The sequence below is a fragment of the Mixophyes fleayi genome, chromosome 2 (assembly GCF_038048845.1).
Source record: "Mixophyes fleayi isolate aMixFle1 chromosome 2, aMixFle1.hap1, whole genome shotgun sequence".
In the NCBI taxonomy this organism is placed as follows: Eukaryota; Metazoa; Chordata; class Amphibia; order Anura; family Limnodynastidae; genus Mixophyes; species Mixophyes fleayi.
Window position 1 is genome coordinate 278,688,509 of NC_134403.1, and position 15,226 is coordinate 278,703,734.

The 15,226-nt window shown below is 38.1% G+C and overlaps 1 long non-coding RNA gene across 3 annotated transcripts in view; it reads right to left on the bottom strand.

Moving 5' to 3' along the window:
- Nucleotides 1–14,382, bottom strand: part of LOC142140397 (uncharacterized) — a 28,723-nt gene extending 14,341 nt beyond the window's left edge. Inside the window, exons 1-2 of one of the 3 annotated variants that reach the window (XR_012688452.1) lie at nucleotides 14,305–14,382; nucleotides 6,949–7,006 (exon numbers count right to left, since the gene is read on the bottom strand). This is a non-coding gene — a long non-coding RNA (uncharacterized LOC142140397). The remainder of the gene's footprint in view (nucleotides 1–6,948; nucleotides 7,007–14,304) is intronic. The other 2 variants (XR_012688453.1, XR_012688451.1) reach the window with 2 other exon arrangements.
- Nucleotides 14,383–15,226: the final 844 nt, after the last annotated feature.

The following is a 15,226-nucleotide window of genomic DNA, read 5'->3' on the forward strand; positions in this document are numbered from 1 at the left end:
ATATTTGGACCATTTAGCATATCACCTTGAGAAAGATCCCGTGACTTTGGATAGAAACGCATTGGTGTCTTCGTTTATGCTCTTTTAATCAGGATCCTACCGAATTATACCGAATCTTACTTACTTTTTGTGGGGACGTCTGTGGCTTCTGAACTCGGTGGTTTGTTCACCACGTTGGCTGCTGTCTGTGGCTCAGACTCCGCCGGGTTTCTCTTACCTCTTACAAGGACATCTGCGACTGTTGAATTCGGTGGTTTATATATTTCACGCTGTTTACCATCTGTTTTTCGGTAGGAGTACCTATGTTTTTATACTTATAAATAAAAGTTTTTAGTTACTACCTTAGAGATGTTCTTTTTTTTTCTTCTATGAATACTTGTCGAGAAGCCTGAAGGATAATATTACCTTTTTTGAAGTGCCATAACCAAAGAATACTTGTTGTAAGTAGAACCCCCTGCGGGAGATTTCCCACATCATATGAAGACAAAAGATTGCACCTGGTGGAACATTGTTTTATTTACACAACTGAAATCTACTAGTTGGTGAAGGCTTATTTTGGACTCGTATTAGTGATTTTATTTACATTATATTCGCTATTCCATTATGATTGTTTAGTTAATCCTATTATCATACAGGATTATGCTGTTGTTCTTCCTTTCCTTTTCATGCCTATTACCTTTGGGAAAGAAAAAAGTGAAGAGAATTAAATATAACAACACGATTGAATATAAGTATTCATTTATTTTGTTTTATAAGCTATTTGGGGAACCATTGCGCAGAAAGATTGATCTACACTTGTTACATGTCTTTTGAATATTGCAATTTTGTCAATACAGCTAGGCAGAATAATATATATAAACAGCAATAGTCTTGTTAGATCAAGAATTTACTCAAACATGTTAAAGGTTTTGATCAATAGAATATATCAAAATGAGGTCTTCAGAATGAGAAATTAAATTAACATTATTTATTTTATGATTGAACATGAAAGTTTACAATAAATTATTATAGATATAACAATTTTATAAGGAAAACTCACCAAAATACAAGATGACCATATCACATTTATCAGAGACCACAAACCTGCGAGTATGTGAAAGGCACCACAACAGGTGATTAAAAGGCGATTAAATTTCAAGCGGCGCTGCATTGTAAAGGGAAACTTCCCTTTACAAATCAGCGCCGCTTGAAATTTAATCGCCGAACACGCTGAACACGCGGGTGTTGAAGAACCCGCATGTTCATACATTTAACCCCTGATCTAAAATCAGTGAAAGGTTTTTTTAAAATCTAATGGAAATATATTTATATTTTGAAAAGTATGAAACAGTTTAAACCAAACACCACAAGAAAATATAGCTATACAAGATTTACAGCATCATAATAATATTTAAATCACATAAATAAATGAGAACGTGGGGTGTTGTGAAGTTTATGGTCAAAAATGTTTTAAAATATTGCTTGATACAAGAAGATATCATGCATTGATGAATAATTCTATTAAACAATAGTAAAGAAATTCAATCTAAGGAGGATAAAAATATATTCTTACTGAACCAGAGTTTATTTTTAATGAGGAAATCAATCCCAAATCTTCTACTATTTTCCTAAACTACATATTTAAATACAAATCTTTAAAGAAATCGTCATGAAGGACAATCTTATGTGAGATTGATTCCCATCTATCACAATATTTAGAAAATGTTATTTGTACAATTGTTGAACAGTTGTCATTATACAAAATAAACACTATTCAAATTATTAAAATAATTACAAGCTTTGGGAGGGGAACCACTAATGGACAAAAAGATGTTACAAATCACCCCCACCCCCCAAAAAAGGAGTTCCTTGACCCAACTTTCTAATCTGTTTAACAATGATTTTCTGCCAAATTCATGTAATTTACAGTAATTTTTATAATTTAAAATTTTTTTTTTTTATTTAGCTGTCATTATTGGATACTGGATATAACCTATCATAAAAATCTATTTATATTTTTGATGCAGTGCACCTTGTGTTTATGAACTAAAGAGTATGTATTAAGGTGCTCACATTTCTGATCATTTGTTTGATTTTGATACCCCATTGTTTCCTTTGCCCAGAGCGACACATCAATGTTAACCATAAATATGCAATAATGCTGTATTTAAATATTTCCTGTTTGAAAGAGGAGAGGTCTGTTTTCATAACTAATAAGAGGTGAAATTAACTGTACATGAGCAGAAAGTCCTTGTCCATTGGTCTAGTTGAATCGATTCCTGATTGGTTGGCTCAATGCAATCTACCAGGTCTCCCAGACTAGTCACCCTGCTCACATCACTTATCAAGATTGGTCCAGTATTTCAATTGCTTATTTGAATTCATGGCAGTGAAGAAATCTGCGTTCAGTTCTACATAAAAATCCACATGTTGCTATATCTGTCTGTGAATGTGTATCACCATTACTTTTTAGTGGTATGTTGCAACATGTTTAAGAGCTACTACTGAACAATAAACACTCATCTTCTTATATATCCTGTTCTATGCCTGCAAAATGCCTATTATCTGCCTAAATCCTGTGACCTACAGATAAGATTTACCACACTAATCCACCCCCTGCAGTCCTATATAAAACCCATTGCCCTAAGTCAACACTCTGCCTTCCATCCTGCTGTTCTGATCCGAAGTCTGTTGTCAGGAGGAGCCAGCCACACACACCAGCAGCAACTACACATACCACCTAAAGGTAAGCAGTTCCAGATGCCAGTGAAGGAGTTTGATGATGGCAGCGACTACTCTCCTACAACTGAGAGCACCAAAGTGTTGCACAGTTGACACAGCCGAGAAATGGCAGTAGAAGTGTCATTGATTAAATCATTGTGAAATGGAATCCCCCAAAAAATTGTTAAAACCCCTCTATCCAGATAGGGTGGGCAAGTAAGCGCATCCTGTCATTGCAATATTTTTAAAATTACAGAGCTTTTACAGAATTTTTTTTATTCAGAGCTTTTCTTATTCATTTCAATGACCTCAAAGCACTGGGGCCATAAGTTTGATTTCCGACCATTGCCTTATCTGTGTGGAGTTTGTATGTTCTCCCCATGATTGCGTGTATTTCCTCTCACACTCCAAAAACATACTAGTAGGTTAATTGACTGCTATTAAATTGACCTTAATCTCTTTTGGTCTAGGTGTGTATGTTAGGGAATTTAGAATGTAAGCTCCAATGGGGCAGGGACTGATGTGAGTTTTCTGTACAGTGCTGTGTAGTTAGTGGTGCTATTAAAATAGTTGATGATCATGACGATGAAGACGTATTTATTGCAATGATGCTGCCAGCATGTACGGTACATTTCGAAATCCTATTGCAAAGAATGGACCATGGCCTTATCTGTGTGGAGTTTGTATGTTCTCCCCATGATTGCGTGTATTTCCTCTCACACTCCAAAAACATACTAGTAAGTTAATTGACTGCTATTAAATTGACCTTAATCTCTTTTGGTCTAGGTGTGTATGTTAGGGAATTTAGAATGTAAGCTCCAATGGGGCAGGGACTGATGTGAGTTTTCTGTACAGTGCTGTGTAGTTAGTGGTGCTATTAAAATAGTTGATGATCATGACGATGAAGACGTATTTATTGCAATGATGCTGCCAGCATGTACGGTACATTTCGAAATCCTATTGCAAAGAATGGACCATGGCCTTATCTGTGTGGAGTTTGTATGTTCTCCCCATGATTGCGCGTATTTCCTCTCACACTCCAAAAACATACTAGTAAGTTAATTGACTGCTATTAAATTGACCTTAATCTCTTTTGGTCTAGGTGTGTATGTTAGGGAATTTAGAATGTAAGCTCCAATGGGGCAGGGACTGATGTGAGTTTTCTGTACAGTGCTGTGTAGTTAGTGGTGCTATTAAAATAGTTGATGATCATGACAATGAAGACGTATTTTTTGCAATGATGCTGCCAGCATGTACGGTACATTTCGAAATCCTATTGCAAAGAATGGACCAATTGAAAAAGATGGTACAAAATATATAATAAATAAATAAAACATTTGCAGCATGCCCTCCAAATATATTCAACAAGCCCCAACTGCAGATAAATCTTGGCTGGTTTCCTCTAAGCCATGTAGACCACGTACATGGGTTCCCCCTAGTATAGTGAAAACCAGACCAATGCTGATCACTGCAGACATGGTGCCCACCAGATACTATATGGGCATGCGCTGAAAATTGTTTTGCCCTGCCAACAGACTTACAGTCCTGCCAGAGGTGTAACTAGCAAGCCGTGGGCCCCAGAGCAGGTAGGTGGGGAGAAGGGAACCGGGACCCCAACCCTCTGCATCTGTCATGCAGTGGATCCCCTTACCTCCATGTGTCCCTGTGCACTGCACCACTGAGTCCTTCACAAAAAGGCAATGGCATTATTCTTGGCTGTATGAGCTGTATGACAAGGGTAATGAACAAGATTGGGACCTCTAGAGTGCCATCTTTTCCACTTCAGTGGTCCAAATATAATGGACACAGATATCTAAGAATCCTGTCCATTATATCAAAATAGTAAACATAAGCAAACACATACACATTTTTAATTAAACTCTAATGTAAAATGTAATTTTAGTTTTTAGTCTGTTATACTCCAAATTTAAAAAAAAAAGGGAAAAAGAAAAATCTCTACAAATTGACATATCTGCTCACTAGGACTGGTTGCTGCTAAATGATAAAAGCAGGGACCTTCATTGGCAGGTTCTCAAGTTGGCTCCATATGTTTGGCTGCCAGGAGTTTCCCCTTCACCACCAGTAGTAATCAAACTTTGGCACTGATTCATCTGGCTGCAACCTAAAGGAAGACTGTTAGATTTAAATGTTTGAAATTAAGAAGTGAACTATTTTATAACTGTTTAGCAGAGATGCTCAAACCAATAAAAAAAAATGAAAAATCGCTGGAAATGAAAAAACTTCTGCATTTTGAAAAGATTTCACCTCTAGTATCTGTTTGACATTCAGCATGACATGAAACAGATATTAAACTTATTTTGATGCCTGTTGAGCATATTAGCATACAAGTAACAAATTCGAGTAATTCTTTTAACCTCTGACAACTTTTTGGCTATTTTAACTGGGTTTCCTGTTACTGTCAATTAATCTACCATCACAATTCCAGAAATTTGCTTGAACTTTGAATGAACTAGCTCTAAATCATCCACAATGTAATCCTAAGGGAGATACACCACACCCCAAGCCTCTGCAATACAGTATAGTACAATATTACATTATGTCTTTTTACGTGAACATCCAAGCATATCTTTTGAGCTGTTAAATTATAGATCGCAAGGAGTGGTCCTCATGTACCCACAAAGTATTAGATGCTACACTTTTTAGCGCCCGACACAGGCTTAACCGAAAATCTACAGTAAAATAAATATCTATATATGATAGTGTACAGTGTTATGTACTATATGTAACAAAATACATATAACGTAACTGTTAGGAACCCCTCCAGCCAGTGCAACAAAACCCGGAGTCTGCTCTGAAAGTCTGGTGTTCACTGGAGCCCCTAGTGGTGGGGACAGACTTGGCCGCAGACAAACAGAGGGTTGTGAGACGTGCACTGACTGGGGAACACAGCGATAGAGTGTAGGAGCAAACAGCAGAGTGAATCCAAGCAAGGGTCGAGGGCCAGCAGCAGACAGCGAAACCAGTAGACAAGCCGAGGTCAGAGTTCACAGGCAAAACAGCAGCGTAAGAGTCCAGACAATAGGTCAGGGTCCGAAGCACAGGTTCAGGGTCCAGGAACAAGCTAGGGTCATACACGGGTAATCAATCAGAGGTAGGAACATCAACACAGGAACAAGATAGCAGGCAGCAGAACTGAAAACAGGACGCTATAACCGGCAGTGAGGCCCAGTCCTCACTGCCTTAAATAGTGCTAACAGCCAATCAGGGCTAAGCACTGATAGTATTCCCAGAACCTGACTGATTAATAATAATGGTGGGGCCAATAGGATCTAATGCGCCCAGCTGCACTAATGAATACACTGAAGCATGATTAATCAGCTATTAGCAATGAAGCTCTCCTCTTTGTGTGTTACCTATATAGCACAGTACAATGTGACTGCAGAATTTCACCAAGTCTGCCAGCACTAATATTTCTATTTTTTGCATTGAGAATTAGCAATGGAGCTCTCCTCTTTGTGTGTTACCTATATAGCACAGTAGAATGTGACTGCAGAATTACACCAAGCCTGCCAGCACTAGTATTTGTATTTTTTAGCAATGAGAATTAGCAATGGAGCAATGGAGCAGTCCTGAATGCCACTGTCAACTTTGTTGAACACTGCTACCCCCTCCTCTTTCAATTCTATCTATTTTGCTACCCAACTGCTCTATACACTGTGCTACTCCTTCTGTGTACCTCTTTCAAATGGCGCTAATAGCGCGGCTCGGCTGAGTACTCAGATATGCTAAGTTCGAGTGCGTTCGTTTCCTGAGGAACCGAGCCTGAGCATCTCTAATTATGACATGAGGACTCCACACTGTGGGTGCCTGAGTTATAATGTGACTATCCCAGCCTAGCATAGACTGTTACTGATTATCAATTTTATTGGGATACCATATGCTCTTTGTTCCCCTGCATTAGATGTAGCCAGCCAGGTGCATATAATTGGTGCTAGTTATTCATTGGGGGATGGGGTGTGCAATGGGGTGTGCACATTGTGAGTTCAATTTATTTACTGAGAATTGGATTTCATGACTAAATGATTTTCTCGCAACATGAGTTGCTACACTATAACATCTAATGGTAGAAAACATGAATGCATGTAACAATTGTAGTTATAAATTGAAACCTTCACAATGCGATCCAATGTGCTTCCACAAATCGCTACAGCATGTTGCAGTAATGGCATTGTGATGCACCAGATGTTATGTTAATGTTTGCTACATCTGTAACTGTATAAAATATACCTGCTTTTGTAAGGAAGGTGGAGTCCTCAGTAGACTTTCTTTTATTGATCTCAGTTCACTAGAAAAGTTTGGATGAAACAAAGAGTTCCAAATTTAAGTCTGGGTATATACTACAGAAAATTTCTCTTATACTATATCATTAATGATTTTATGACTGAAAAAAAAAGTCCGGACCAGCATGCCGATTCATGTGTACACACTAAACACATTTTACAAGATTTTCCTTCAGATCTGTGCTCTTCATCTGTCATAACCATCAGCTGAAAAGATTGTGACTCTGCACACTTCATAGAGATCTATGGACACTGCCCGTCATGAGTGCACACACACTGCAGAACTGGCATGACATTATTTCATGGTTGAATGAGATTTTTAGTCTGGTTTAAATATCTAATAAAAACAATATCATGTACTGTGGAACGATAACACTGGTCAACAGCATTTTTGCTGCCCAACATGTTAAAGTTGTTTTTGGTGCTGATACCAAATATGCAATCAGATCTCCTATATTGGCTACAGTTTTTGAGATATGAGGGCACATGCAAATTCGTCGAAAACCGACGAAAACTGACAATTTAGCGTGATCACATGGGTATGATCGTAAATAATACATAGGTAATTGCACAAAATGAACACATTTTATTTCTCTTGAAGCACACACAAAATTCATTACAAATGTAAAAATCATTTGTAAAGCAAATATTCAATCGTCAATTTTCTTATGCATTTCAATAATGCTGCCTGTAGGATTTTCTTTTGTTCTGTAGCTTAGAACACTCACGCTGGAGGTTCCAACACTAGTCCGCCATCATATGTATCTCCCAACTGCCTTGGTATCTCTCCTACATCACCTTGATGTCCTGGTGAAACCGCTCCCCTTGTTCTTCACTAAAATCACCAAGGTTGTATCGGAATTTGTCTAGGTGACTATGCTGGAAGTGCACCTTCTCTCTTGTACGGTAATGTGTAATTTTCACATTGTCTTTCAGACAGTTCTTCTCCTTCAGTCTGGAAGCTAAAAGTTCAGATGCTTGCATTGCAGATTTAAATCTCATAGTAGGCTATTCAGTTCCTCCTGAGAGAAAGGTTGAGGTGTCGAGGTAATCCTTCAAATTAATTTCCACTGTTGTCTTCTACAGCAGTACCAAAGTCATTCATTTCTTCATCATCAGAACATGATGGCAGGGTGGTAAACACTGGCACAGGAACATCTTCTCCGTGCGGTATAGGTCTTCTGGCTGATTTCAAGTCATACTTAAGCTTCTTGTACTGATTAAAATCTTGAACATTGAAAGCACAGAAATAACAGTCATCATAGGGATTTTTCGTCTCTCTTCAAACCATGGGCACAATAAAGCTTAAGCTTTTTCGTTTACCAGTTTTCCAGTATTGTTGGTCCTCTACACATGGTTTGCAAACCTTATGTGGTGCCCATACCTTGTCCTGGTCTCATAATTTGATCCCAAAATATGCCAAATAAACTTTTCACAAAGTTGATGATGGGTTTTCTTTGTTTCACAAGAATATCGCAACCACATATGTAGCAGAATACGTCTGGGTCATTCAAACAGTTTCTACGGGAGGAATTAACTTTTTCTGAAACAAAAAACAAAGTTATATTGACATTATTTAAAAATTTGACCAAACTGTAATAAGCTGCACAACATGTTGTGTTGAAAGAAACATTAATTTAAAAAGACAACCCAAAAAATATCCACCTATGGACATCAGTAGCAACGCAAATGTTGCGGAAAAAACACTTAGCTGCTAGAATAGAACCATGTCAAATTGCGAAAAACGGATTACATTTCTGAATTCAGCACCACTGATATAACCCAAATCCATATAAAGTATCTGGGCAGCAGAAAAACGCAAAATTTTGTTGAGCAGTGTAATCATTCATTGTTGGAGCGTATACACTGATGCGATATCAGGCTGAACAGTCGCTTATCGTGTTATTGGACCGATAATAGTCTGAAAACCCTTTAGTGTGTACCCAGTCTAAGCTGAAGACCTTGTTTAATTTCTGAAAAATAATACAATAGTGCAGCGATGGCTAACCTGTGACACTCCAGGTGTTGTGAAACTACAAGCCCCAGCATGCTTTGCCAGTTATCAGCTAGTTATCTACTGGCAAAGCATGCTGGGGCTTGTATTTTCACAACACCTGAAGTGTCACAGGTTAGCCATCACTGCAATAGTGTGTATTTTATGATAGCTATTTGTGTTAATCCTCCCTGTTTAGGTTGCTGAAGAAGAAGTTGCGTGCATGCTTATCATTATCTTGCCGAGGACAAATAGTATTAAACTTTTGGTGCTGGATTAAACCTGGTTTTCTTTTTGTATTCTGCTTGTTGAAAACTTGCATTTATTTCAACTAGCCCTCAGACTCTCAGAACATCCCTGTTAAATTGGGTGTTTGCAGTGGGATATCTAGTTCTTGATACAATAAAACCATATATAAAGAACACAAGCGTGGTTACTTTAAAACAGTTTTTGAGAATCACACTGCTGTGCAGAAACTTGCAGGGCTGTTTCCAAACCTTCACAGCCTACAGCATAAACTGCTAAACATTGAATAACATCTTGATGTCAAGGACAAGGATCTTCAGGAAAAATTTGTATAGGCAAAATTGGTTTTGCAGTATGCTGAGGTGGAACCTCACAGCTTAATACAGTTGCCCGCTGTCACTATAATAGGGCACCTAAAAGCTAACTACCTGGAGCATCCTCCAGAGAGTGTACCCGGAGTTAACCAATAAAGGCTCCTACCCCAAGTCAGCACATACTGGGAAACATTTCAGCCTATTACCCACCCCAATGCAGTGGACAGGGCACTCCGGAAAATAACTGAAAAAAGAATTATTACGTTTTTTTAGAACAATCACACTGTAAGGCTGGGTACACACTACAGAAAATTTCTCCCGATGCGACATATTTAAACATTTTGCCAAAAACAGAAAATAATAAAACATTTATGGACACTGACGGTCATGAGTGCATACACACTGCAGAATTGGAACGTCATTATTCCATTGTTACACTGTCACACGCCGGGTTCCTGCTGAGTCCCCCCGGAACCCGGCATGTGCTTCCAGTGCTCTCCCGCCCCGTTCCCCGCCAACCTGTCTTACCTGATCAGCGGCGACAGTCCTGTCTCCTTCCAGCGCTGTCTTCCTCTGTCTTCCAGCGGTCGGCAGTTCTGCGCATGCGCAGGAACTCCAAGCCTTTTTCTTGCCTTCTGCTGCACTTTATTGGCTGTCCTAGTTAGTACAGCCCTATATCTTGCCCTTCTACTCTAGATTCAGAGCTGGTTCTTTCAGTCAGTCCCTGACCTTTGTACTGGAAACAACTCCTATGTCTCTTCTATTCTCCTGGGAAGTTCTTACCCTGTGTTCAAGTATACCGGCTCCTCCAAGCTCCTACACAGCTATCGCACCGGGAAAATCTCCTCTAAGTGGCTACGCTGCAAAAGTTACCTGCAAACCGCTTCCGAGTGGCAACACTACTCTATTCCTGAAAATCGCCTCCCAAGTGGCAACGCTGCAGAACATTCTTGCAAAATACCGCTTCCAAGTAGCAACACTACTGTATCCCTGCAAACCGCCTCCCAAGTGGCAATGCTGCAGAACATCCCTACTAATTACCACCCACTTTCTACCTAATTCCACGCTTCTTCTCTTGTGGTTCGTTGGGAACTTCCCTAGGGAGCTGCGACCTGCAAGTGGAAGCCGCGAAGCCCATATTCCCTTGCGGGAATCACTGGTGAACACCTTTCACTTGTTAGACTCCGCGCCCCTAGTTGAAGTCACGCCAATCCCGGCTGAACTACCAGGATCCAGTTGGTAACGTGACAAACAACATTTTTAGTCTGGTTTAAAAATCATGCTTTGGAATGATAATTGTTCATTGTTGCACCGTACACACTAATGCGATATCGGGTCGAACGGTCATTTATCGTTTGATTGGCCCGATAATCATCTGAAAACACTGTAGTATGTACCCAGCCTAACACTGCAATATAGTATAAAGGGTAACAATACATTAACATAACTTCTCTGATAGATTGCCTGACTACTTATAATTAAAAGCAACTTTATTTAATTTTTACTTAAAGCTTAATTAGTTCATTAATATCAGTAAAATAATTGTGATTAGTGTATAAGTAAATAAATCAAATGTGAGAATAGAATTGCTGAATGCACTGATATTTATATTATATCATTTCAGTTCATGTTATTTAATGAGGTGTTATTTGCTCTCTGGATCATCAATAATAGATTTTCTTATAAAGAGGTTATCATTCTTAATATTTTGCTACAATAGGTACATCAAATTGTTCAGACTAATGAGTGGGATTGGGATGATCGGTTAGAACTTCAATAGATGGATAGTGAGTGCTATAATAATTATTCCACTCCACTTTAGGATTCATTGATCTCCTATTTACACTTGGATATGGGTTAGATTGCAAGATATTAGCTATTTGGCCCTGGAAACGGCTACGGTTAGGGTTACCCGGCTTTAGTCTGTCAAAGTCGTATAATTGGATGAATGAAAGTATATTGGTTAATATTGTTTTATTGTGCAATTGCTACACTACACGTGGCATACTGCGATCACACAGTAAAATACGCACACACACACTCGCATTACAACATTTAGTTATTTATATAATTCATATTCATATTGGTTCCGTTATACAGTGATTTATGAGCAGATAGTATTTAGTTTATTATTAGTTTATATATTATGATTATATGTACACTTCAGTGATATTTAAGGTTCAGGTTATAGGAAATGTATCATGTCTGATATGATTTTAATCTCCTATTCATCAGCAGCTGTCCGGTTCATTCACCGAAGAGATTGCATATTGCATACTCTAGTTATTGATGTTAGGGAATAAATAGTCAGAGTGATACCAAACTGTAAAATGCTAATGGACTAGGTATAACTGGTTTCTGGGCGGGAGAATCATCTGGAATGTTGACCCTCAGCCTTTGAGGGGGTTGTTTGAACTAGCCTATGACCTGTTTACACTGGACCCGCCTGAAGTCTGGACCTATAGAAGCAATCCACGTCATCTGCATTGTTCTCTCTCTAACACTGAATGTATATAATCATAGCTTCAGTCTACTCTGACCACAGTATTCTAGAGTCATATACTGTCCACTGGTACCCGTGGGAGCGCAGCGAGCGCATGCGAATGCAGCGGTATGTATTTATCTTTTGGTATTGGCTGTACTGTATTATAATCATGTATTGAACTGTTAAATGTTACATCTGCTAAAATAAATCACTTTGTGCGTTGGAAACACATTACAATCGCTTGGGCAATGCTTATTTGAAACCAATAAAATTACTTTAATAAGTCCTTACTGGCCTGGGGACTATGTTAAATAGTGCAAAGCCATCCTTTTTAAGTTGTTTATTCAGTTTTTATTGCTGACAGCATTACCACATTCCATTTTGTTTATTTCCCCATATTTTTTGTTTTTAGTTTTCCTCCTACTTTATTTCTTCAGAGCTCCTACACTCAGGAGCTAGTTTTGTGCCAGTGTGCATTCAGTTAAACCTAGAGTCATTACAACTTGAAGAATTATCTCATCAGCCAATTTGCTACATAGGCCATTTGTCTCTAATTTCACAGCTGTAAAAGCTGCCCTGACTTTAGCTTGTGTCACACTGGTGCAAAACAATCGCTCAGGTGTATCTGCGCGTATACCATTTTTGGATAACATACAATACATACCTATATTCATTAGATTTTGAAACTACAGTGTATACAAACAATCATTTGAACTATTTTCCTTTTTTCTGTTCATCATTTATACTGCTTATCTCAATTCCACACTTTTGTTTCTTTCATTCTGTTCTATGTAATGTTTGCTATTACCTAATTAAATACTTTTTTTTTTTTGCCTTTGTTACATTCATTGATCATTTTATTACTTTGTATAACTATAGCTTAAATGTCAGCATCAATATTTCATAACCCGGAACTCCCAACACTTCTGTCTCAACTACACTAATTACGAGCGCAGACAATCTGAAGTATCTCAAGCATCGATTGTCCATAGCTCCTTGTGCTTTCACCTGTCTTCCGATATCACTTTGCTTGTCCTTTGTCAAGATATAATAATATATCCATTTTTAAGGGATTATATCATACAGAGATGATGTGCACGCTTTTGCATACTGATAAGCCAGTGTTCGTTGATTCAATGATAGATGTTAATATACTGTAATAAAGACAAGCAGAGACTCAGTTTTGATAAAATATAAAATAATTTGAAAACCTTTTTTTTGTTCAATTTCAAGAACCAAACTCGTTACGAAGAACCTGCAATTGTATCCAACTGTCAGGAATATGTTCCTGAAACCCAATACAGAAAGCACTGTGAGCTAAGCTATTTCTGCAGGATAACGATAAGTAAACAACTGATTGCACAGAACAATCTTCCAGATGGCATCAATTCTCTACTGATCCCTTGCATATTGAAGCATTATTTAAACATGGATTGTTAACACTGCAATCTAGCAAAATTACAATATAAACAAATTAATAGCATTGACGAGATATCAGAATTCAACAAATAAACATACTGTTTGATTAAGCAAAATATGTTTTTGCTATTAATATTTATTATTTGCACATTAATAAGTGTTGATAAAAACAAAGACTGTAAAATAATCCCAGGTGTCCTGGAAAGCATGTGAGTCACTCCTCTCCCTACCTATTAGCATTAATTACATGTTGTACTAGCATTTAAAAAAAAGAAATGCAAAAACACAATGCCAGAGAGTACTTGACCTAAAGATGGCAAAATTTTAAAATGTCTAAAAAAAAATAAGGCCCAAGTGTTTGTCTATTAAGTCTAATATTGTTAAATTAGGAGACGTTTAACTACAAAATGGAGAGGTTAACTACACCCAATACAAAAAAAATAGATGTGTGGGCAGCACAGTGGCCTAGTGGCTAGCACTTGTGCTTCGCAGCACTGGGGTCATGAGTTCAATTCCCAACCATGGCCTTATCTGTGTGGAGTTTGTATGTTCTCCCTGTGTTTGCATGGGTTTCCTCCAGGTGCTCCGGTTTCCTCCCACACTCCAAAAACATACTGGTAGGTTAATTGGCTGCTATCAAAAATTGACCCTAGTCTCTACCTCTCTGTCTGTGTGAGTATGTGTCTATATTAGGGAATTTAGACTGTAAGCTCCAATGGGGCAGGGACTGATGTGAATGAGTTCTCTGTACAGCGCTGCGCAATTAGTGGCGCTATATAAATAAATGATGATGATGATGATGATGATGAGTTCGATGAGATAAAACAATAAAATAATTTAACTTACCTTCCATGCTCTGCATCACTCTAATGGTCCCACTCCTTGCTCCTCGTTCCCACTTGCCTGTAAAAGCATGTCAACGCATATTGAGATTTTAGTAGTCACTTGGTCATAGGTTAGGATGTGCTGAGCGTGTTGTTTTCAGAATTGTTTATTTAAAAAAAATATTTATTTTTCAATCAATGATTAATCTGTCTCCCCTTGACAGATTTTGATATATTGTAGCAGTAGAAAATGAAAGTTGGCTCCTCTTGCTGTGCTTTGGAAGAAGATAAAGAGATAATCTATTATTAACACGCATTCATTTAGAAACATAATTATTTTACATTTTAAATATACAACTGAGAGTCTGTGAGGAAACACTCACTTCCACCAGTGCTGCACTGAATGAAATCCTTCTTAGGTAACTAAAGAAACCAATTGGAAGGTAAAAGTTCCTTATTAATGTTGCACACAAAATTCGCTGTAACTTTTATATTATTATTATTATTATTATTATTATTATTATTTATTTATAAGGCACAGTACATGACATATACAGAAAGCCGTGATCCATAACATATAACATGATACTTGAAGAACAAAATACGAAGACCAGACATATTGAATGAATAAAAACTAGAGATGGGCGGGCTCGGTTTCCTGAAAACTGAACCCACTTGAACTTTGGGATTCGGTTCGGTACTCTTGTGCCTAGTCTAATTCCAAAACGAGGCAAAACGTCGTCGGATCTCAGGAGTTTTGGAATCTATAAATACCGCCCTCCACCGCGATCTAGTGCCATTTGAGAGAGGGACAGAGAAGGGGTAGGACAGAGTATAGAGCAGTTTGGTAGGCAAAGTGATAGAAAAGAAAGAGAAGGGTGGTAGCAGTGTTAGAGAAAACTCCATTGCTGAATTTCTCATTGCTGAAATCCTAAAATACCAGT